The 24,760-nt window shown below is 35.3% G+C and overlaps 1 long non-coding RNA gene across 2 annotated transcripts; it reads right to left on the reverse strand.

Annotated features, from left to right (window-relative positions):
- Positions 1 to 8,676: 8,676 nt before the first annotated feature.
- Positions 8,677 to 23,035, reverse strand: LOC116419625. 2 transcript variants are annotated; one of them, XR_004229882.1, is made up of 4 exons: positions 22,941 to 23,028; positions 22,608 to 22,673; positions 9,126 to 9,316; positions 8,677 to 8,745 (listed from the first exon to the last, which is right to left on the reverse strand). It is a non-coding gene; the product is annotated as an uncharacterized LOC116419625 (long non-coding RNA). The 2 variants fall into 2 exon arrangements; XR_004229881.1 differs by lacking the exon at positions 22,608 to 22,673 and having other exon boundaries at positions 22,941 to 23,035.
- Positions 23,036 to 24,760: the final 1,725 nt, after the last annotated feature.

Consider the following 24,760-nt stretch of genomic DNA (forward strand, 5'->3'; position numbering starts at 1 on the left):
CTGTTCCTACTGAAACTGAAGTAAGTGACAGAGGTTGAATATGCATCTAAGTGCTCTAATCCCATGTTACTGATATTTACATTGTCCTTGGCTAAGAAGTCATATGAAAAGGAAATAAAAGAAGGTGGAAGAAGAAATGAATCAGGAAGAACATGAAAACTGTCTTCAAGTATTTGAAAGGTTGACAGGTGGAGAAGAAATTAAACTTGTGTTTGACCAACAATGGATAGAAAGGTGCAATGAGGTAAAATTAGTCTTGATGTTCTAACAATCTAAGCCATCCAAAAGTAGAAATGGATGTCTGGTGGGCTGTTGGAGATGATGGGCTTCCCCCTCCTTAGAGTTCCCTAAGCAGAGCCTGAATGACCACTTGTCTCCTAATCAGCTATATTATAAGATACTATAACTAGATTTCCTCTACTCCCACCCATACTAGCAAGCAGTCACCTTTTCTTTGACCTTCCTATTTCCCTTCATAGATCCTTAGCTTCTCCTTCCAGCCTCAGCTCATTTAAGCTTTATTATTCCTGAAAAATATTCTTAAACGACTGGGGCAACATCTTCTATTCATTCTCATTTAAATGTCCTTGCTTTCATTTTCTGATATGTCTTTTTAAAACCTGAGCTGGTGAGTTGCCTGTACAGCCACATTAATCTCTTCAGATAATTCCTTTCCTCTTCTTTGAAAGTTTCCCTTTGTACCTTCATAATTTTCTTCTTGAAAATATCCTACCTTCCACAGGTGACTGACTTCCCCTACAGAATTTCAGCCCATCTGATCCTATCTGTACCTTCTCTAAATTCTTTGAAATCTGATCTACAATACTGTAGGATGCATGTCAGGCTATGCTCAGATTTTTCTCCATTATCAAAAACAGTAGGGAGGAGTACTCCTCATTAAGATTACCACCATTTCTACTCCAACAGAGCATGTAACAGTAATTACTCTGGCCCTGACTTCCTGAGGACCAGGTGTTTTACATTTTACCTCTCTTCTGCCCAACCCCCCCCCCCAGTTCTCCAATGCCTCAAGGAATTTATGAGGCATCTAGTATTTATTATTCGCTCAAATTCCCCATCAATTGGGCCTCTCAGCTTAAGTTAGTGTACATCAGATCCAGAATACATTTTTTCTTTATTGGTTTATACACCATTTTAGGGATTAAATTATTGCTAAGTCAAGTCAAGAAGTTTTTCATTGCTCTACTTTTGGCAGAAAGAGTATTCCAGCAGATGTCTGAAAAAATCAAATCTCCTGTTACTGCTATGAATACCTTTGTGCCAGGTCTACAAACCACTTTCCCAAACTAAATTCATCATCTATTTCTTCATTCTTTCTAAACTGTTTGTAATATACTTTATTGAGAAAATGTCTACTGATATTTCTTAGCATTGATCTTTATCCACATGATCTTCAATATTCTCCACCTCTCTTGTTCTTAGATTTTCTCACATATCAATACATATGTGTGTGTGCATACCATCTTGAAATACCACCTTCTTAGCCATTCTTTTCCCAAATCAGTCTCTTATCCCTTATCTCCATTCCTTATCCAAAGACTTCTGAATCTTTGGCAATGCTTTGTGGTAGTAATCACACACATAGTAAATTTTCTGTTATGTCTTATCAAATTTACAAACTTCTGAGCAGATTATCACAAACCACTACTCCTCTTATCTTCTTTCTCTGACCTCCTATTGGTTGATTTCATCTGATATTTTCTGCCATTGTCATTTTTGAAATATAAATATCACCTTTTCCTCAGAGCGCTCTCCACCCTCATTTTTATGAATAGCCTTATTTTTCAACTTCAAGGCTACAGTTGCATTTTTCTTTCACTTCTATGTGTCATTCTTTCACTACTGAATTTCCTCACAAGCCTCTCCACTTCAAATTCCCTATTCCCCACTAAAATTCCTTCATTATTAACTTTATACCTGAGTTGCTTATCCTGTAATGATGACAGGTTTCATTGTGATATTTGTCCAAAATCTCTATTATTTAGAAGAGTATGCACTATAAAATATCTTATTAAAGATATATGGTGAGAACTCATTATCTGTACCCCTTCTTCAAGAACAGTGAGAGCCTATGCTTCTTCCATTTATTATGCAAGTTTTGAATGAGGTGCTCATTGATGCTATACTAATGAGAAGGGTTGGTGTTTTTTAATGCAAAGCCATTGATCAAAGATGCATATACTTTTAACAGGCTTTAGACATGCTAATTTACACACTGAAGGAGAGGGATACTAGGGAGAAATATGGTCACACTTCTCTTAACTGCTGGCTCATTTCCAATGTTCTTAGGCAATTGGGTATTTTCATAAATTAATACAAATGCGCAATCTCTCTCCTAAATTGATTTATTTATGCTTTATCTCATAAGCTTTTACTTCTCTTTCTCTCTCTCTTTCTTTCTCTGTCTCTCTCTCTCCCTCCCTCTCTCTCTCTCTCCCCTTTCTCTGTCTCTCTCTTTCCTCTCTCCCTCCTCTCTCTGTCTCTGTTTTATTATTTTTTCTATGTGGCTCTCTGTTTCTCTCTGTACGTGTATTTCTCTCTGTGTGTTTCTCTGTGTGTGTCTGTTTCTTTGTGTTTCTATCTCTCAGTGTGTTTCTGTCTCTGTCTCTCTATCACATTGTCTGTTTCTCTTAACCCTTTCTTTCCTTTCTCTCTTTGTTTCTGTCTGTGTCTCACTATTTCTCTTTGTGTATCTCTCTCTTCTCTCTTTTCCCCCCTCTCTCCTCTTGCTGTGCATCTCTGTATCTCTTTATCTGGTCATCTGTTTGTCTCTACACATACCCCATAGTCTCAGATTTAAATAAACATCAATGTTATTAGCTACAAACAATACAAACCTGTATTTAAATATTTAAATAATATATTGGCTAATGCCATCTCTATCAACTGCAACAACTAACTCCACAATCCAGCTATTCAGTTGCTTTAGGATGGTTATTAAAACTTCACAAGAATTCTCTTTGGTTATTTTCTCCACAAGAAAGGCCTCTTCAGACTCTTTCTTCTTAACAGTTGACTTATTCCTTTTCCTTTCTCATGCTACCTCACACATTTTCTCTCATACTGATTTAACTCTCCAGATGAAGGTTAATCCCTTCTCTCTCTCGTTTCTATTTCCCCTTAAAGACACAGTAAAAGAAATATTTTTAAAGAAATTTAAAAGATGCAATGAAATTTAGCAAAGCTATAGGATACAAAATATATTTGCATAAATCCTCAGCATTTCTTTATGTTACCAACAAAGTCCAGCAGCAAGAGATACAAAGAGACATTCCATTTAAAATAACTGTAGATGATATAAAACGTTTGGGAACCTACCTGCCAAGAGAAAGTCAAGAACTATATGAATACAATTACAAAACACTTTCCATACAGATAAAGTCAGATCTAAACAACTGGAAGGTAGGCTGATTGAATATAATAAAAATTATAATTCTACCTAAATTAATCTACTTATTCAGAGTCATATTAATCAAAAAGCCATACAGAAAAAGCAGTGACAAAGTTCATCTGGAAGAACAAATGTTCAAGAATTTCAAGGGAATTAATGAAAAATTAGTAATAATAATTAATAAAATAATAAAAATTAATGAAAATGCAAATTAAGGAGACCAGACCTAAAATTATATTATAAAACAGCAGTCACCAAAACCACTTGGTCCTGGCTAAGAAATAGAGCAGTTGATCAGTGGAATAGGTTAAGTTCACAAGACACAATAGTCAAAGACTATAGTAATCTAGTATTTGATAAACCCAAAGACCTCAGCTTCTGCGTTAAGAATTCAATACTTAATAAAAGTTCTTGGGAAAATTGGAAAATGGGATAGCAAAAATAGGCATTGATCAACACCTAACATGTTATACTAAGATAAGATCAAAATGGGTTCATGATTTAGACCTAAAGGGTGATACTATAAACAAATCAGGAGAACAAGGAAAAAACTACCTCTTAGATCTGTGGAGAAGGAAAGAATTTGTGGCCAAAGAAGAACTAGAGAATATTATGAAATGCAAAATGGATAATTTTGATTATGTTACATTAAAAAGTTTTTGTAGTGTCCTTCTGGATGTCCCTGTTCAGGCACCAAAATGTAATGTCTGAACTAGCTCTCTAGAGGATCTTCTAATCAGCCTTGGTCTTAGTGGAGTGAAGGAGACAGGAGAGCCACAGGATGGTCAAAGATGGAGTCTGTGTCTCATTTCCAGTCCTCTCAGCCCTTAAATATCTCAGTATGATTATATCATTACAGCATACTAAGTATGTGCTAACTAGAAAACCATTATTTCATCAATCACACTGAATAAGTGCTAACTATAAGCATCCTGCTGTAAGTATCCCTTGCTTCAAGTAAAACACAGGTAGTCATTCCCTTCCTGACTTCTCAGGAAGAGAGGTGGGCACCAAAGCCAAACCAGATATTGTTAGCAGGTTTCCTCTGGATTGAAGGGTCTTATACCTTACCCAGAGTTCCCCCACTATCTGCAGCCCTTTACGAGTTTTTGTAGAAACAAAATCATGGCAACCAAGATCAGAAGGGAAGTAGAAAACTAGGAAAAAATTTTATATCCAAGGATTCTGATAAAGGACTCATTTCTAAAATATATATAAATGTTGGAGGGGATATGGGAAAACTGGGATACTAATACATTGTTGATGGAGTCATGAACTGATCCAACCTTTCTGGAAAGCAATTTGGAACTATGTCCAAAGGGTTATCAAACTGTGCATATCTCTACAAGGTCTATATTCCAAAGAGATCATTTTAAAAAGGGAAAAGGACCCACAAATGTTGATAGCAGTCCTTTTTGTAGTAGCAAGGAACTGGAAACTGTGTGAATGCCCATCTGTTAGAGAATGACTGAATGAGTTATGGTATACAAATGTTATGGCATATTATTGTTCTATAAGAAACAATCAGCAGGATGATTTCAGAAAGATCTGGAGAGGCTTGCATGAACCAATGCTAAGTGAAGTGAATAGAACCAAGAGAACAATGTACACAGCAGTAACAAAATTATGTGATGATCAACTCTGATGGATGTGGCTTTTTTCAACAGTGAAGTGATTCAGGCCAATTCCAATACATTTGTGATGGAAAGAGTTATCTGCATCCAGAAAGAGGACTGTGGGGAATAAATATGGATTGCAATATAGTCTTTTCAACTTTTTGTTGTTTGCTTGCTTTTTGTTTTCTTTATCATTTCTTTTCCTCGTATGACAACTTAAAAAGTACATTCAACTGATCAGTTTGAGAAAGGGAATGCAATGGGTCTTTTAAATTACTGTACAACAGTGCTGCAAAACTCAAATAGAAATAGGGACCACTAACCACTACTAAGAACCCCAGCAGGCCACATATTAACTTACTTTTAAAATGTTATTTTATTTGTGTTTTTCTTTATTTTTCTCAATTTTGTTAATAGGGTTCAGACTGCCTCTGGGAATATAGTAGCCTACCAACCACACACATTTGCCACCTTTACTGTACAAGTTTTTTTAAAAAATACAACTCACTCTCCTCAAAGCACACCAAACACAACTTAGAAGCAATTATTAATAGTGACTCCCACTTTAAAATCTTTCGACTTAAATAATAATGCATAAGACACTGTGTTAACAAATGTTTATTAAGTACTTAACAGACAGCTTAAGGAGCTTATTATATTCTAATAGGAGAAGCTAACTCACAAAAGAGGAACTTGGGGGAGAAAATGGGAGAACTGGCTACAGAAAATATAACCCAGAGAAGCAGATTTTGGGAAAAATGCTAAGAGCACTCAACTGTGCAACCTTAAACTGTGGTTCTTGGGGCAGAGTACTTCCAGTATGTAAATTCCAGAGGTGGAAGAAGCTTTCAGGTGAAAAAGGTTTCCAGGACATGGTAGAAAAAGCACAGTCTAAAAAAGATTGTAGTTATCCAGATAAAAATCTTCTTTTTTTAATTATTTTTATCTCAACAGATACCCTTCTCACTTCCCCTTTCCAGCAACAACAATACAGAAAGTAACATTTAGGAACAAAGTACTAGAAAGTCAAAGACCTCCCTTCAAATGCCACTTCAAAAATGCATTAGCCATGTGACTCTAGACAAATCATTTATCCTCTCCAGTTCAGAACTATATTATTAAAACTTGAAAGTACACTAAAACTTGGATCACCTCATAGAGTACTTTATGATTTGCAAAGTGCTACAGTTATCTCATTTAGTCCTCTTTATAATCCTGCAAGTTAACTAAGTGCATTATCCCCATTTCATGAGATAAGGAAACTGAGTGTCAAAAAGGTTAAATGCCTTTCTATTAAAATTTAAAACTGTAATAATTAATATTATTATTTCTAAACCATATAAGTAGTGACTTCTTAAAGTCAGGTGATTTGAGTTACTTATGCTTAATATTTGTGAAACCTTAATTTCCTCATCAGTAAAATGAATTATAGACACTATAAAATTCCTTCTAGCTGCAAAACCTGTTATCTTTGAAATGAGGTAGAATTCATTCCACAGAGCATGAGCTGAGTTCCTCTGACTTTTGTTGGAGCTATTGTTCAGTCATTTCAGTTATGTCCAACTCTTCATGATCCTTTTTAAGGTTTTTTTGGAAAGGATACTGGAATGGTTTGCCATTTCCTTCTTTGGCTCATTGTATAGGTGAGGAAAGTGAGGCAAATAGACTTAAGTCATTTGGCCAGGGTCACACAGCTAATATATGTCTGAGGCCAGATTTGAACCCAAGAAAATAAGTCTTCCGACTTCAAAGTCAGTGCTTTACTCACTGTACCATGTCGTTGACATATTTCTGGCCAAATGCAATGAAACTAATGTCTACCAGTCCAATCTGAATTAGGTCTACTTCTTAACTTTTCTTTTAAAAAAAAATACAAAGCTGCCCTTGAGATCTGATTGTTTTGACCTTTCATGATGTAGTTTCCTGAGCAAATCCAAAGATACTAAGTACCATTATATCATTGTTGCCCATCCTTTCTGTGTTAGGGCAAAGTAAATCTCCCTTTACTAATTGCTCAATGACTTTTCAGTGCCTCATTTCATCCTAACATAAAACCTGAACTAAGAGAGTGCTGATGTTAGAACCACCTCCAGCACTAACATCTGGCTCAGCTTTTAGGCCCATAATCAGCAAAATGTGAATGGTTCTTTTCCATGTCTTAAAGGGAAAAGATTGGGGAGATTCTTCAAAGTCGAATTCTAAGTGCCCCTCTCATTAAACCTTAAAGGAAGATACTCTGACCTTCATTTCTTTCTCTCTCTCTCTCTCTCTCTTTCTCTCTCTCTCTCTCTCTCTCTCTTTCTCTTTCTCTCTGTCTCTCTGTTTCTTTCTTTTTTATATATTTTATTTATTTTTTATTATAGCTTTTTATTTACAAGACATATGCATGGGTAATTTTTCAGCATTGACAATTGCAAAACCTTCTGTTCCAACTTTTCCCCTCCTTTCTCCCACCCCTTCCCCGAGATGGCAGGTTGACTAATACATGTTAAATATGTTAAAGTATAAATTAAATTCTCTGTTTCTTTCTTGTCTCGGTATCTCTCTGCGTGCCTCTCTCCCTGTGTGTCTTTCTGTCTCTCTGTGTGTGCTTCTCTCTTGTCTCTGTCTCTGTGTGTGTATGTCTCTCTCTCCTCTGCATGTGTTGTCTCTGTCTGTTTCTTTCATTCCTAATAGGAGTCTTTCTATCTCTTTCTGTGATGGGTTGGGGAGAAACCATCTTTCCCTCATCCTGAAAATATAGTAGATGGGAACACATGGTAGAGATTTAAAGAATTCCTGATCCAAGAAGCAAATGGGGAAAAAAACAGATGCAGAGGGCAGAAACAAAAAGGTTTCCTATATACCCAAATATTCACTATGACATTTTGTGTGTGTGTGTGTAGTAGCAAGATGTCCTTCAACTAGAGGATGGCCAAACAAATTTTGCTTCATTAATGTAATAGAATGTTACTGTGTCGTAAGAAACAATGAACATGATGAGTGACGAGAATACGAAGCTTGGAAAAATGTACTAAAGTAATACCGAGTGAATAAAGAGAACTAAGAAAGCAATATTCCCTGTGACTACAGCAATGTAAATGTTCCTATTCCAATAATAACAAAATAACAGCAACAACAAAAAGAAACTCAGTGCTGTATCATTATAATGATTGAGTTTAATACTGCAGAAGAGAGATTATTAAAATGTACCCTCCTCTCTCAATAGAGGTTGAGGACTATGGATATGCAACACTGAATATACTGTCAAACTCAATTGATGGATTAGTTAGTTTTACTGAAACATTTTTTGCTTCTTTCTTTTTTCTTCTTTGTTACAAGGTATAACTCAGTAAGAAAGAAAGAAGGATGTATTCAGAAATAAAGGTGATGTTAAAAAAGATACCAATAAAAATTTAAAATTCATAAAAATGAGAGGGAAGGAACTAAATAGTCTCTAAGGTCTTTTTGAGTTCTAGATACTATGACCTAAACTTTTCTTTCCCAAGCTACATGAAGTTTTCCATTTAGTTCTTCCTTTAAAAAATGAAAAAAAGGAAAATGTTTCAACACCTAAAGAGCTGTTTGATCCTACATCATAGGAATTCTCATGCTTAAAATAAATTCCATCTCCCTGTTACCCAAAGGCATCTTTTATTTCACTTGTTCTTCAAAAGTCTTTTGTTTTTCTGAGGAGGAGCCATATTCAATGGAAGTGTCCCATCCTGGGTAAGAGTCCTAGGGAGGAAAAAGGCATTTTCAGGGTCCTTTTTGTTCCTTCCATCTCTCTAACAACCACCATCCCTCTTCTTTATAATCTAAAGTAATAGAGACAAAGGCAGAAAAGAAGATATTTATGGAAGCTAGAAGTGAGGCTTTGCTTTAGACATCTTTGGAATATTTCTGACCTTCCCTTTAATTCTCCCAGAGTATTACACAGTCATATCTCTTTAACATTCCTTAACTGCTTTTAATGTAATGGGAGGAAGTTGATCAGAGTGTCCCTGACCAAGTGATTTCCCCTCACCCTAGTGATGATATCACAGAAAATAAGGTAAAAAAAAGCAATGAAAAACAAGGTCCTGAACAAGCAAACAGAAAAATGTATACTTTTGTACCTCTTCTGGAGGTGTGGTTCAGTCAAACCTGAATTAGAAGAACAGCTAGCTCCCATCTCTGGAACTCCAAGGCCTTAGGGTTTCTTCTTTTCTCCTGGTAACTTTATGCTGCTCCCCTTAGGCATAGCAGCTGGGCTCTCTGGGCCTGATCTTCACTGACTCTGGTGTCTCATAGGGGATAAGAAGCTCTGCTGTGAGAAGAGATGACTGACTTAGAGGACAGGGGAGATATGCATTTTTATATGCCTCCCACTCGATGGGAGTCATATAGGAACTATTATCTTTGAAGAACTAGATTGTTTTTCTAAATTTGTTTTTTTCTCATTTCCAAAGATCACACTCTTCAGACCCACGTCCTGCTTCAGCCCACTTTCATAGGGAGGGAGCTTTGATTTTTTTATTATGAGGTTTCCAAACAAAAATACACCTATCCATATACAAAGAACAGGAAAAGATGCTGTGTATGAAACTGTAAATCTCTATTGTGTATAACTTTTAAAAGTATATATTAAATTTTAGATAGTGATACTAATACTATCTTCCTTGTCTGTGTCCCCATCTGAATTCTCAAATGCTTCTTTTGGTGTTTTTTAAGATATTTAACTGACATTTTCTATTTCTCTTCTTCCTTTTTTCCTTTTCTTCAGCTTCCTCTTCCTGTTCTTCATCTTTCTAATATTTTCTCATCTTCCATTATCATCTTCTTTTTTCTTCTTTTCTTTTCCTCTTTTTCTTCCTTCTTTATTTACCTCCTCCTCTCCTTCTTCTTCTCTTTCTTCCTCTTCCTCCTCATCCTCCTCCTCCTCTGCCTTCTCCTCCTCCTCCTCCTTCTTCTTTTTTTCTTTCTTCTTCATTCTCACTATTCTGGACTTCACCCCATCCTCATATTTGCCACAACTCTCTCCCACAAAAGAAAAAAATCCCTTCCTTGTATTGTAAGTGCAACACTAACTTTCCTAGCCACCTACTGCCTGAATGTCAGGCTTGTGATATTTCATCCCTCCATCAAGATTCTCTGGTATCATTAAGAGGGGGAGTATCTAGGCTCTCCAAATGACTCTATTTTCTCAAAGTAATATTATCCTAAGTGTGACTGGGTCCCCAATACCCCAATTTAATGACTTAACAGTCAAGTTAATTTTCAACAAAGTAATATTTAAATCAAAGGTGTAATAACAAATATACAAACAGCTTAGTTAGTTCCTATATAATACAATCCCAAATTGCATCTCTAAAATCTGCTTTGGGCCCATGTTCTAGGAGCCCTGGGTTCTCGGGGCTTCCCTGTCAGTGATAAAATATGCTTTGTAAAACTCTTGCTCCCAGCTCACCAAGAATAAATGAAACAAAGAAATAAACACCCCTGGAATCATTTCTTGGAGCCACAAGATAAAAGGGGAGAGGAGATAAAGTTTCCTTCTTTCCCAGTTCAGTTCATGGCTTCTAATCTATGGATGAACTATGCATAATCATCAATCTTTGGAATCAACAGGCAAGAGGGCAAAGGAAATAAGCTGTCCCAGTCTGACAGTTTTTAAAGAATTTTTTCTAGCTTCCTCTCATTCCCTAGAAGAACAGAAGATACAGGGTCCCTCCATGTTAGGCAATCTAGGCATGACCTAATCCCCATTACATAAGTATAGTCAAGCAAAACAAATTCCCATATTGGCTTCTGAATATGTATGTATCATTCTGCACTTACAGTTTACCATCTCTCTGCCAAGAAGAAAGAATGCTTCATCATCAATCTTCTGGGGTTGAAATTAGTTGCTGCATTAATCTGAATTCTTAAGTCTTTAAAAACTGTTACAATGTTGTAGTCATTGTATAATTTGTTCCCCAGTTCTCCTCATTTCACTCTGCATAAATTCATACAAATTGACACAGTACAACATAATACTATTCCATTGTATTCATATACCATAATTTGTTCAGCCATTCCCCAATTTATGGTCACCAACTTTGTTTCCATTTCTTTGATAAAACAAATCGTGCTGTTATAAATATTTTTGTACTTATGAATCTTTTCTCTCTGTCTTTAAGCTCTTTGTGTATGCCCAGAAGTGGTATTCCTGGGTCAAAGGATGTACACATTTTAGTGCCTTTTTGGGGTAAAGTTCCAAATTGCTTTGCAGAATTATAGGATCACTTCACAGATCCACCAATGATGAATTAATGTCTGTCTCCTACTACAACCCCTTCAAAATTTTCCATTTTCCTTTTTTGTCCTCTTTGCCAAATTGATGGGCATGATGCAAAATCTCAAAGTTTTATCATTTGAATTCCTCTTATTATTGGTGATTTGGGGGATTTTTATCATGTGATTGTTGATCATTTAATTTCTTCTTTCAAGAATGGTCAGTTGAATGCCTGCATAAACATCAGGTAATCTGGGTTCAAAGAGTGGACATACTGAAACTGGGATGCGAATATATACAGTGAAAAGGAAAGGGATTAGGAACTGATAAATCCAGGAAACCTAGTGAGGGTGGATATAGAGCAGATATAGCCAGGGAGACCCAGGGGGTGAGATAGAATTGTTGTATTGGAGACAGACCTCAAAATTAGCTTGTCTGAAGGATGATGTGATACAATCCATCTTCTCAAATTCCAGTTGATTAATCATACACCCCTTGAGGTATTGTCACAACCCCCGGATGCCTAGGACCCCCACGCTATAGATAATTGTCCCAGATGCTTGCTTAAAAAAAAAAAAACAGAAAAACACCAGTAATAATAATATTAATTTGCACCTATATGATAATAATAATAAACATTAAATGTTTCCTCAGAACAATCCTATCAGGTAATAAAAATTTGTAGCAATGCATCGGAAGGTCTCCTTCACAGCTCTCTCTCCTCTCATCCATTTCTCTGCCATCCTTCTTCTTGCAGCTCATCACACTGTCAGTTTGCAGAAGCTAGTATAGTCCAGTACACCAGTCACATGATCTTTCCTTTGGCACTACATTTCCTTTCTCAAGAGACCATTTGGTTAATTTTTGAAGACTTGCCACAACTGTTGACTTCAGTCTCCAGGATATTCCATTCATATTACTACCAATATCTCTGGGATACATATGCAATCCTTATGTTGTCCTTCTACTTGACCAGTTCAATTCATTTATTCATACATTTCTTTGATTATAGTTTCAACTTCAAGCACTTTCATTGTCTATGTATACCAGAAACTCTCCTTCCTCATTTCTGTCTCCTGACTTCCTTGACTTTCTTCAATTCTCATCTAAAGTTTCACCTTCTATAAGATGTCTTTCTCAGTCCTCTTTAATCATAATGCCTACCTTCTCTGATTATCATTTTGCTTGTACATAGTCGCTTGTATAATGTTTCCCCATTAAATTCTGAGTTCCTAGAGTGTAAGAACTATCTTTTTTTAAATTTTTTATTCCCAGAGCTACCATATCTGGTACATTATGCTGATCAATAAATGTAACTTGATGATAACTTATATCATTTCTCATCATTGATAGTCATCGCTGTTAATATGTTAAAGTCAATTTAGGCCCACTATACATTTTTCCTTTGCTCTATGAGTCACCAGAAATACATTGAATTGACCCTCTGGGTTGGATGAATGAAAAGATATAGTTCAGAATCATACTGACAAGAAATCATGGAGAACTTGAAACCTACACAAATGAAGGGTATGGCCACATCAATGAGATCACAGATGCATTGAATATGGAAGTAATATTAATATTGTTACCTAACAATAAGATGGGGGAGGGGGGTTACCATGAAAGAATCTTGGATTCCGGAGAAAGTATCTCTTTTGACAAAGACAAGCAAGGAAGTTATGACACTATCATGTTAAATTTAATGTATATAACTTTAATATACAATATCAATGTTCAAAACAAACTACATATAGTAGAAATTTACACTTTCATATATAATCTTTTTTATTATTTGCATATTGAAATATTCATGTTTGTTGATAGCTGTCAAGTTCATTTTTTAAAAATCTTCAAAGAGAACTGCCTGTTTATATCTTTGACCATGTATCTATCGGGGAATGGTTCTTGTTCTTACATATTTATATTGATTTTTCTGTATCTTCATTTATAGAAGTGACATTAAAGAAAATATATGATCATTTGCTTCCTCATTGCACCTTATTTTCCTTTCATTATCTATTGATCTTTTGCTCTTCCAGATTAATTTTGCTACTATTTTATCTAGTTCTATAAAATAACCTTTCAGTAGAGCACTAAATCTATAAATTGGCTGAGCTATCCTGAAATATCTCTAAGGATACACAAGGTACAATGAAGGACTCATACTTATGAAGAGGAAGGCAAATAGGGTCCATGAATATAGCAAGTGTCTCAGAAGAGGAGAAAACAATGAAAAAGCACCCTCTCATTAGATTTTTAATGGAGAAAAAACTTTTGCTCTTCTTCTGTTTTTCCTCTCTCTGGAATATACAACATGGAATTCTCTCTCTAGGATACATCATTCTCTTCCACCTTCTCTCACTTATCCCAACTCTTCCTATATGGGAACTAGAGTGCAACTTCACTGAGGTAAATCAGAATCAGAATCTACCTATATTTATCTTTGATCATGAGTGACTAAAAATGATCTAATATAAATATTTTCAGCCTAGGAGTCAATCTTGTGAGTTGGAGATTTTTGGAATTTCTGGGTTTTTCAGTTGGTGCCAGCTGCTCTCATGGAAATGCTTCCTGTTACCATTGCAGTGCTTCTCAGGGGAGATGAGTAGAGACAGGAGGATAAGAATAAATACTGACCTGTTTTGCCAAAAACTGTGGGCTTTAATTTGGACCATAAAGGAGTCAAGGTGAAGATGAAACGACTGTTCTACAGCCTCATGTTTTATTATATTACTTCCTCTATAATATTTTAAGTATTTCTTGTTATATATTCATGAATTTTTGTGTTCTAAGCTTTTTTAGATAGGGAAGAAATAAATAACTGTACTATCTCTGATTTACACTGTAACTTATATACTTTTCTGTTCTCTTCAAGGGAGACATTTGACATGAAACAAAGTTTAGCCTAAGTGATTTTCTTTAGGATTCTGGGATTGATGTAGCAAGAACCAAGGAATATGAAAAAGAACTTGTCTCTTCTCTTTAGAGGCCAGGCTTAACCAGTATCAAACCCAGTTGACATGATGCCAAAATCTCTTGCCTCTAGGCCCAGTGATCAATATTATTGTACCACCTAGCTAATAAATTGATAAATGGAAAAATACAGACTGATACACTCTTTTCAATTCACATTCAATAATTGAGAGAGAGCTTTCAGGTCATAATTTTGCCCCCATTATATTCCTCACAATTTGAATTCTATTCTCTATTTCTCCCTATAGTTCAATTAATTTTTACTTTAAGTACTTAGATGATGTATCATTCAGAGCAAATATATTAAGTATTGATATTAGTTTCATTATCTATGATGTCTTTAGTCAAAAATGTAGTTTCTCCCTTTTAACTATGTCTATTTTTGTTGCTGCCTTTTCTGGAAACATGATTCTACTCTTTTTTTTTTAATTTACCTCAGGCATAATAAATTCTGCTTCAACCCCTCATTTGAATTTCATGAAACTCTTTGTTTCAAATATGTTTCTTATTAACAAAATACTGCTAGAATTTGCTTCCTAATCCATATTGCCATCCTCTTATTTTTTATTCACATTCACAGTTTTTTCCCCCACCATCATATCCTCTAATTTTCTCTCTTCTCCTCCTATCCCCCTACTCCTTCCCTCCCACTGCTGCTATCTTTGCAAAGAAAAAAAATTGGAAAAGAAAAGGAATGTGATCAACACTAGTAATATGTAATTGAAGTTGTCTTATCTTACTCTTCTGTCCCTCCTTTTTTCACTCAGCCTAGACTATGATCCTTGTATCTTACTTTTTTTTCCTTTTAACTCCTCTCCTATGATCTTCCCTCTCGAGTTGAAATTTATTTTGATTGTAACTGTTGCTTCTCCAAACCTATTCTATTTCTAATCTTAACCTTTTTCTACCTCCTGTCCCCACCTGTTTCTCTATTAAATTCAGTGTATTTCTACCACATGAGATGCCTGTATGTGTGTTTTCAACCCTCCTTTTCCCGTTTCAAATGAGTGAAGTTCATGAGATGCCCCACACCCCATCCTCTTTGCACATTTGTAAAATGAATCTGGCACACCCAAATTATGAGAAACCATATGTTTCTCTCTCCATATCTCCCTCATTTCTTTCTTAGCATATTATTTCCCTTTGTTTTTCTTAAAACTAGAAAGACAAGACAAAACTAATATCAATCTCTGTGCTTTTCTTTCATCACTCCCTCTTTACCTTTGAAAACATTAGAATTCTGAAGGCACATTTCTCTATTCTTCCCCTAGAATATAAACATTTGATTATAATTTAGCCCCTTTCAGTTACTCAAATGTATTGATTTTTTGAGGTTTCTCTTGTCTTCTGTGTACTCTTTCAAAGACTCTACCCTGATTTGGTCTTTTATTAGGAATGTTCAAAAATGTCTCTGTGCCTTTAAAAGTTTATTTTTCACCTGTAGGATTCTGTTATAAGGGGTAAGCTATTCTTGGTTATGAGATTTTTTTTTTATTTTGTCTAATAGAACATCATACTCCAATATAATCTCTCCTATGATCTTGACTGATTACTTATACTTAAATTCTTTATTTCTGCTAGCAATATTTTTTCTTGATCTAGAAGTTCTGGATATTGATTATAGAATTCCAAGATATTTTCATTTTGAGATTTCTCTCAGGAGGTGACCAGTATATACTTTCTATTTTCATTTTGCCCTCTGGATTCTAATAATTATAAAGTTGTCTTTTATGAGTTCTTGAAATGTGATTGTTGTAATTGAGTTATTCAGACATGTCAGACTTTTTGTGAGCTTGTGGTCCTATGGTTCTCTATTATCTCATGAAGTCTGTCCAAGCTCATATCCATTGCTTTCATGACATTATCTATCCATCTCCTCCTCTGCTGTCCCCTTCTCCTTTGACCTTCAATTTTTCCCAACACTAGGGACTTTTCAAGTGAGTTCCAACTTTTCATTATGTGACCAGAGTATTTAAGCTTCAGTTTCAATGTTTGGCTTTCTAATCAATAGTCAGAATTAATTTCTTTATGTATTGACTGATTTGTTCAATTTGAACAAATCTTCTTGCTGTCCAGGGGATTCTCAAAAGTTTTCTCTAACACCACAATTTTTCTAATTTCTAACAACACCAGATTTTTTAATAGTCCAACTCTCAGAGCCATAAATTGCTACTGGAAAAACCATAGTCAGACTAATATGGCCCTTTATTAGCAAGGTGCTGTCTTTACCTATTAGTAAGCTGTCCAGATTGGCCATAGCTTTCCTTCCAAAGAGCAAATATCTTTTAATTTCATAGCTGTAGTCACCAAATGTAGTAACCTTTGAGCCCAAAAATATAAAATCTAACCTGGCTTCCATTTCTTCTTCCACTATTTGCCAGAAAGTGCTAGGATCAGTAGGGTGGGGGAGCAGTTTTGGGGAGGAATTTTGCTAAACTTTAAGCCAGCTCTTACACTTTCTTCTTTCACCCTCACCAAAAGGCTTAGTAACTCTTCCTTATTTTCTGATCAGTTGTTCAGTAATATTTACTGAACAACTAATTTATTTTAGAATTTATTTTTGACCCCTATTTTTGACCCTATACTGTCTATGCAGTTGTTTTGACAAAGATATTGAATGGTTTCCTTCTCCAATGGATTAAGGCAAACAGAGGTTAAATGACTTGCTGAGTTTCATATGTCTAGCTTGTGTGTGAGGCCAGAATTGAACTCAGATTTTTCTGACTCCAGACTCAGCACTCCAACCATTGAATCACCTAGCTGCCTACCGAAATATAATTTTGTTTGTCATTTTAAAGAAGTTGAATTCTTATCTTTCTCTGATCTGTTTTCCAGGTCAGTTATTTCTGATAGCAGATAACTTAGTTCTAATATTTTTCATTTTCTCATGGATTTGTACTCTTGTTTACTTTATGATATTGCCCTTCTGTCTTCTTGAATTTTATTCCCTCTAATGCCCCTTTAGATATTTTCTAGAATATTTATGGTAAAGCTGGGAAACTATAAGACCAACCTGGACCTGTCTTCCCCATCCAAAAGAGAAAAGGAACCTCACCCTGAAATGAAGTCCTAATCTAGGATCTGAATCTTGGGAAAGGAGTGTATAGAAGAAAATGCCTAGAATAAAAAATATATTTTAGGGAATAAACTCAAAAGAAAGTTGTAATTCCACAAGTATAAGAAATTAATGCCTTGAGGTGATACCATAAACGAATTAGAAGAGCATGGAAAATTTTACTTATCAGAGCTATGGATGATGGAAGAATTTATGACCAAACAAGAGACAGTGATCTTATATAAAACGAATAATTTTGATTACATTAAATTAAAAATTGGTTTGTACAAACAAAACCAATATAACCGAGATAAGAAGAAAAGTGAGAAGCTAGAGAGAAATTATTTACATCATTTCTCTGATTAAAAACAAAAACCTCATTTCTGAGTCAAATTTGTAGAATTTAGAACTAAGACAAATCTAGAAAAATAAGTCATTCCCCAATTGATAAATGGTCAAAGGAAATGAACAGGCAGTTTTCAGAAGAAATCAAAGCTATCATTAGTAACATGAAAAGGGCTCTAAATTACCACTAATTAGAGAAATGCAAATTAAAACAACTTGGAAGTACCATCGCATATCTATTAGATTAGCTAATGTGACACACACAAAAAAAGGAAAATGATAAATTCTGAAGAAGGTGAAGAAAAACAAATACATTAATATATTGTTCCCCCTGTATCACCTTCCTTCTCATTGTGGAGGGACCTGAATAGTTCAACGAAACTATGAGTTATGCCTTTCTGGATTACCTAAAATGGACAAATCAGAGTAAAGACTTCTGACAAAAAGTGATCCACTGAAAAAGGAAATAATAAAGTACTCTAGAATCTTTGCCTAAAAAAATTCCCATGAACAGGATTAAAATGATAAAAGGCATGATACTGAAAGATAAGCCCTTTAGGGCAGAAGGTATCCAAAATGCCACTGGGGAAAAGTGGAGAACAACTATAAGTAACTTCAGAAAGAATGAAGTGGTTGGGCCAAAGTCAAAAAATCCTCAGCTGTGTTTGTATCTGGTGAAGAAAGGAAAATTCAATGCTGTAAAATTCATATTGTATAGGAACCTAGAATGTAAGATCTATGAAGCAAGATAAACTGAATGTGGTCAAACAAGAGACAGAAAGATTAAATATCAACATCTTGGATATCAGTAAACTTAAAAGTCCAGATGATTACTACACATACTATTGCAAGCAAATATCTCTGAGAAGAAATGGGGTAGCCCTCATAGTCAATGAAAAGTTGAGAAAAACAGTACTGAGATATAATCTCAAAAGTGGCTAAATTATATCTGTTCTAATCTAAAGCACACCATTCAACATCAAAGTAATACAAGTCCATGCTCCTGCCACTGATTAGGAAAAGAACAAAATTAATCAGTCTTATGAAAATTTACATCATCTAGAAATAACACCCCAAAAAAGATGTCACATTAATCATAGGGGATTAGAATGTTAAAGTCAGACATCAAAATGTAATTGGAATAATGGACAATTTTAGCCTTGGAATACAAAATGAAGCAGAGAAGAGACTAATAGAGAAGATAACTTGCTGGTCATTAAAAACATTCTTCTTCAACATTCCAAAAGGCAAGTCTACAGATGAACATTACCAGATGGTCGATATCAAAGTCAGATCACAAATTTTCATCCCAATTCTAAAGAAGGGCAATGCCAAGGAATGTTCATATTACCAAACAATTGTGCTCATTTCATATGCTAGCAAAGTTATGCTTAAGATTTCACAATCTCTCCCTATGTGAACTGATGATTACCAAAAGAATAGGCTGGTTTTTGAAGAGTCAAAGGACATAAAGATCAAATTGCCAACATTTGCAAGTCACAGCAAAATATGGTAAGTTCTCAAAAAGATGAAAGTACCAGATTATTTTCCTTTTGTCCTGAGGAACCTATATGCACGCCAATAAGCAACAGTTAGAACCAAAAATGAAATAACTGAATCATTTAAGATTGGAAAAGAGAATATGACAAGGCTGCATATTGTCACTTTATTTATTTAACTTATATCATGATTTCATCACATGAAATGCCAGGCTGGATTAATCAAAAGACAGAATTAAGGTTGACAGGAGAAATATCAACAATATACAAACAATATTGCTCTAATGTCCTATATTAAAGAGAAATTAAGAAACCTCTTGATGAAGGTGAAAGAGGAGAGATAAAAGCTAGCTTGAAGCTTAATATCCAAAAATTTAAGAACTTGATAATTTGTCTCTTCACTTTCTGGCAAATAGAAAGAGGAATGGAAGCAGGATCAGATTTTATGTTCTTGGGCTCAAAGGTCACTGCAGAATGGTGGCTGCAGCCATGAATGAAATTTTTTAAATGCTTGCTCTTTGGAAGCAAAGTTATGACAAATATGGATGGCATGCTAAAAAGCAGAAATATCACCATGCCAACAAAAGTCTATTCAAAGTTATGGTTTTTTAGTAGCAATTTGTGGCTGTGAGAGTTGGACTACAAGGAAATCTGAGTGTGACAAAATTGACATTTTTGAATTATGGCACTGAAGAAGACTTTTCAAAGTTTTTTGGACAACAAGGAGGGCAAATCAGTCAATATTTTAAAAAATTAATTCAGAGTATTCACTGGCAGGTCAAAAATGAAAATTAAGCTTAAATATTTTGGCCCAAAAATGAACCCCAAAAAGACAACACTCATTGGAAAAGACCTTGATGTTGGGAAAGATTAAAAATAATATGAAAAGAGAATGGCAGAGGATAAGATGGATAGATAGTGTCATGAAAACAGTGAACACAACCTTGGAGAGACTTTGAAAGATAATAGAGAATTGAAGAGTCTAGAATATATGGTCCATGGGGTCACAAAGAATCAGATGTGACTAAACAATAGTAACAATAACCACAAACAATGCAGAGTTGATAGAGTTGTAAACTGTCCAACCATTCTGAAGAACAATTTAAAGAAATATGCAACATTTTTACAAACTGTATCTTTTGACCTAGCAATACCACTATTTGATCTGTATCCCAAAGAAAAAGAAAAATGACCTATATACAGAAATATATTTTTAGTAGCCCTTTTTGTAATGGCAAAGAATTTGACATTGAGGGAATACCCATCAATTAGGAAATGATTGAACAAATTGAGGTATTTGAATTTGTGACAATACTATTGTACTATAAAAAGTGATGAGGCAGGATGGTTTCAGAAAAATATGAGAAGATTTACAGGAACTGATGCAAAATAAAGTGAACAGAAGTAAAGCAAATTTGTACATAGTAACTGCATATAATAATGATCAGCTATGAAAGACTTACCCTGATTAATCAATGATCTAAGACAATCCTAAAGGATTCATGATGTAAAATTCTATCCATCTCCAGAGAGAAATTGGATGATCTCTGACTAGAGACTAAAGCATACTTTATTCACTTTTTGCTTCTTGCTTTTTTTTTTTTACAACATGACTAATATGGAAACATTTTTCAGGACTTCACATATAAGAAATACACAAACACAACATATGTATGTATGTGTATATGCATTATTTTCTTTGTTACTACCCCTTACATTCTATGATTTCATCAATTAAACATCAGGGAATTGGGGAAAGGATCAGTTTATTAAGTGTTCTCATTTCATCAAAAACACACACCTACAATAACCTAACAACTGTTATTACTATTACCACTACTACTACTGAGAAAATCAAAATAAGTAATTCGCAAGAGACAAAAGGCTTGTATCAATGATAGAATCTAAAATTACTTCAACATGATGGGACTATAGGCTACATCAAATAAAATGAAAAATAAACTTTTGAGGAGTGGTTAGAGTAGGGAATTTCCTGGTGTGGAAAACCCCTTCACTAGTAAAGACAGACAACTTGTCTGTGATTTATAGTCTTAGCAAGTTGCCTGGGGCACTAAAAAATTAAGTGACTTTTCCAGGATCACCACAGATAGCATACATCATAAATCCAGGTCTTCCTGATTCCAAATCGAGCTGTCTGTCTGCTCTGCTGCAGTGCTTCTCGAGATAAAATGTGATAAGGATTTATATAAAGTCCTACATTTGGTTTCCAAAATTGTAGCTGATATTTCTGTAGCATGTTTAATCTCTGCGGAGAGCAAAGAATACTTGGAAGTTCCCACAGCAGGAAATAAAATTGTGAGACACTGGGAAATGATGAGATCTATGCCTCAATGAATGGGTCTCAGGGTTCCTTCTTCCCCCTACTTTGTCCTTGAGAAAGCTTCCTAATAGTCATTAAGGGGGCTGTTAAAGTGAAATGATGTTTCTTTGTTTCCTTTGAGTATATGATAAAAACAATCCAGCTCACTTCCTTTATTTGCACCTTTTAGGAGAATTCAAAAGTTATCCTTCCACTTAGCTACAAACTTTATCCTGCTTTTAACTTAGGATGGGCACAATTTAGCTCTTCCTATAATGTGTCTATTTATCGGTTTTGGACAAGTATTTGGATATTTAGGGAGCCAACAACTATGTTAAAATTTATAGACTATCAAATTTATAGACAGCACCCTTTTGCCCTTTACCTCCACTCTTCCACTATCGATACAGAAGTCAAAAGGGGATGCACAGGATTGACAATTCCTTTATATATATTTTTTGTTTCAAGGATGCCCTTGACGAAAGAATTCATGATCAAGTAGTCTGCCTGTTGGTAATGAGCACACTTAATAAGCTGATCCTCAATACCAGGGATAAAAAAACAAAAATGAAAACAGCCTCTTTATTCAAAAAGCTTATATTGTATTTATATTATATATAATTTTATAAGATTTTCAGTTATACTGACTTCTTTTATACTGCCTTCTTCAGGCCTCTGACCTCAGAGTCAGAGAAATAAGGAGACAATATTTAACCAAATCATAGAAGTTCTTTCTCTGGAGAAGAAAATCTGTAGGTACAAATCTTAGGTTAAATACATCCTTTTATCTATCCCTATATTAAGCAGTAAATACTGGTTTGATTTCTAAAAATCAATTGTGAATTGAGTTGCCTGTACAAAGTAAAATAGCTCATGAGTGCCATTTATGTTATATCAGTTCAGACCATACCAATTAAACTTTCCTGTAGGAATTTTGTAAATATTGTTTAAAAACCAAATGCTCCTTAAACAGGCAACTAGCTCTGGCAATATATTTTTGGTTAATAAGGCCATGGAAACCACTCTATTCAATTGCAATATATAAAAGGTTTTCAAAACAATTATGCTATTCCTGCTCACCCTGCTATTTAATAGGAAGTTTATTATCACAAAACCTAAAGCAATCGAGATTTCCTTGCAATTTGAACCTACCTTGGCTAGTGCTCAGACAGCAAATAATTGACAGATTTGGAATTCTTTGCAGTTACAAGAAGCAACCTGAGGTAGTTTCCACAAAGAGAAAAGGGAAAGAAAGGGGAAAGGATGAGAAGAGAGCTAAAGAGTCATTTTTCTGTAGTAAATATGCTGCAGTATATCATGGCATATAGACCTGGAATGAAGCTCCACCTCTGTCTTAAACTCAAGTGAGACCCTTAACCTAATAATGCCCCAGTTAATTCCCTAAAAGCAGGTTATAGAGCTTTTGCTAATTTGCATTTGTAGTTTATGGTCTGGAATAGTCTTCTAACTTTTATTCATACTTACACATTGGGTACTGAGGAATAATTGCTATTCCCAGATTCCAGGGGTAACTTGATCCTCCCAAGATCCTACACCTATACCTCTAAGTCCCCACCTTTTGTGTTTTGTCAGCCAGAAGACATCATTAGCTCCAAGAAGAGCAGTTTACTATGATGTCATAATAAAAACATTCACTACAAAATATTTTCCACATAAACCTGAAGTATACTTTCTCATTTGTATGTGTGTGTGTGTGTGTATGTGTGTAATCAATGGGAAGTGTGGGAACAAACTTTTATTTCAGTGGTTGTTAGGAACAAGTGAAGGAAACATGTAGCCAAATCTATTCACTTTTCAGATACTGCTGTGTCTCAAGGGTCTTTCTCCCTTGTGGACTCCTTCCAAGCTCCCCACTTGGTGCAACATGTCTGCTGAGAGGATTGCTCCCTGGGTTCCCAGTTATGTGATCTATGATGTGGGGTTTGGCACCAAATGTGTTGTTTGAGGACCAAAATGATGTAGATGATGTAGACACCAGATGATGGTAGGCACCAAAAGTTGGAGTTTGCTCATGTGAAGAATTCACATTGGGCATTCTATTTGACAAAAGATAGATTTATTTGGGGGAATACAGACAAAATGATGGGATACACTAGAGACCAAAAATGGTAAATATGAAATAGAGTTGGACGAGCTTATGAAAGACAAGTTCCTGAAAGAGACATAGCACCCCAAAAGAATTAGCTAGCTGTGAGTAGGAGTAGAGTTAGGAGAGATATCACATGATATGGGAAAAGGGGAAGGGGAAAGACACCATAAGGCAGAGTGCCATGGCAAACTGACCTCAGGGTTAGAGAAATAAGGAGACAGTATTTAACCAAGGAGGGCAGCAACCTTGAGATGGCTCATAAATAGATTTTATAGTGAAAATTTAATCTCAGGATCATAACTGGAATTTCTGACAGGGCATGACAAGGTAAAGCTGCTGGAGACCTCTACAGAGGGTAGGTCTCAGGGGTTTGACATAACTTGGATTTTAGACTGGACATAGAATGGGACCATGGAGCTAAACTGTATTCTATCAGAGCTTTCTGCCTGCCTGCCTCAGGGATTATTCCTCAGCTAACCATACCTAACATTAAAGACCACATCACCAGCAATCTACTCCTTTTCATAGGCCAACTTTTGATGGCCAAGTTTGCTCTCTCCAAAGCAAGCTCTTTTCAGTGTTGCCAGGGGTCTTGCTCCTTGAAGCTACTTTTAGACTCAAATGATTGACTCTCCCTCTTCATATTATCTGATGTGTGTATGTCCTTCAACTGAGCCTCTTCCTCTCAATGGCTCTTCAAATGTTGGATGAGGTGTATCCTTTAGGAGAAGTAAGTAGCCAAGCATGAGAGACTATGGCTAATATGGGAGTAAAGGGAAAAATCCCTTTCTTCCCACTCACAAAAGTATTTCCTATTACCCTTCTTCACATGAATTTACAAATGAGTTAATATTCTAAACTGATATTGCCTTTGACTGCCACATCTTTCTCCTTGGCAAAGTACTGACTAAAAGACTTTGGAGACTCTTTGGGGCTCATTATTATAGAAATTCATTTATATTACTTAAACTTTTATATAAATTTACTGTAGTCTATATCTCTATCCTGTGTCCTGACTATTTGCTTTCTCTTTAATCAACCCAAACTGCTGAATTCTCATACTGCATCAACTCTTGGCAGGTTTAGATATTTAAAGTCTCTAAAAGCTGTGGCCAAGTTTTTACTTGGCACTGGCCAAGATCCCTTTAATTCTATTAGATAAAGGTGTTCATACCCTACAAGGGGCAACAGGATG

Source organism: Sarcophilus harrisii, chromosome 5 (genome assembly GCF_902635505.1).
Source record: "Sarcophilus harrisii chromosome 5, mSarHar1.11, whole genome shotgun sequence".
Taxonomy (NCBI): Eukaryota; Metazoa; Chordata; class Mammalia; order Dasyuromorphia; family Dasyuridae; genus Sarcophilus; species Sarcophilus harrisii.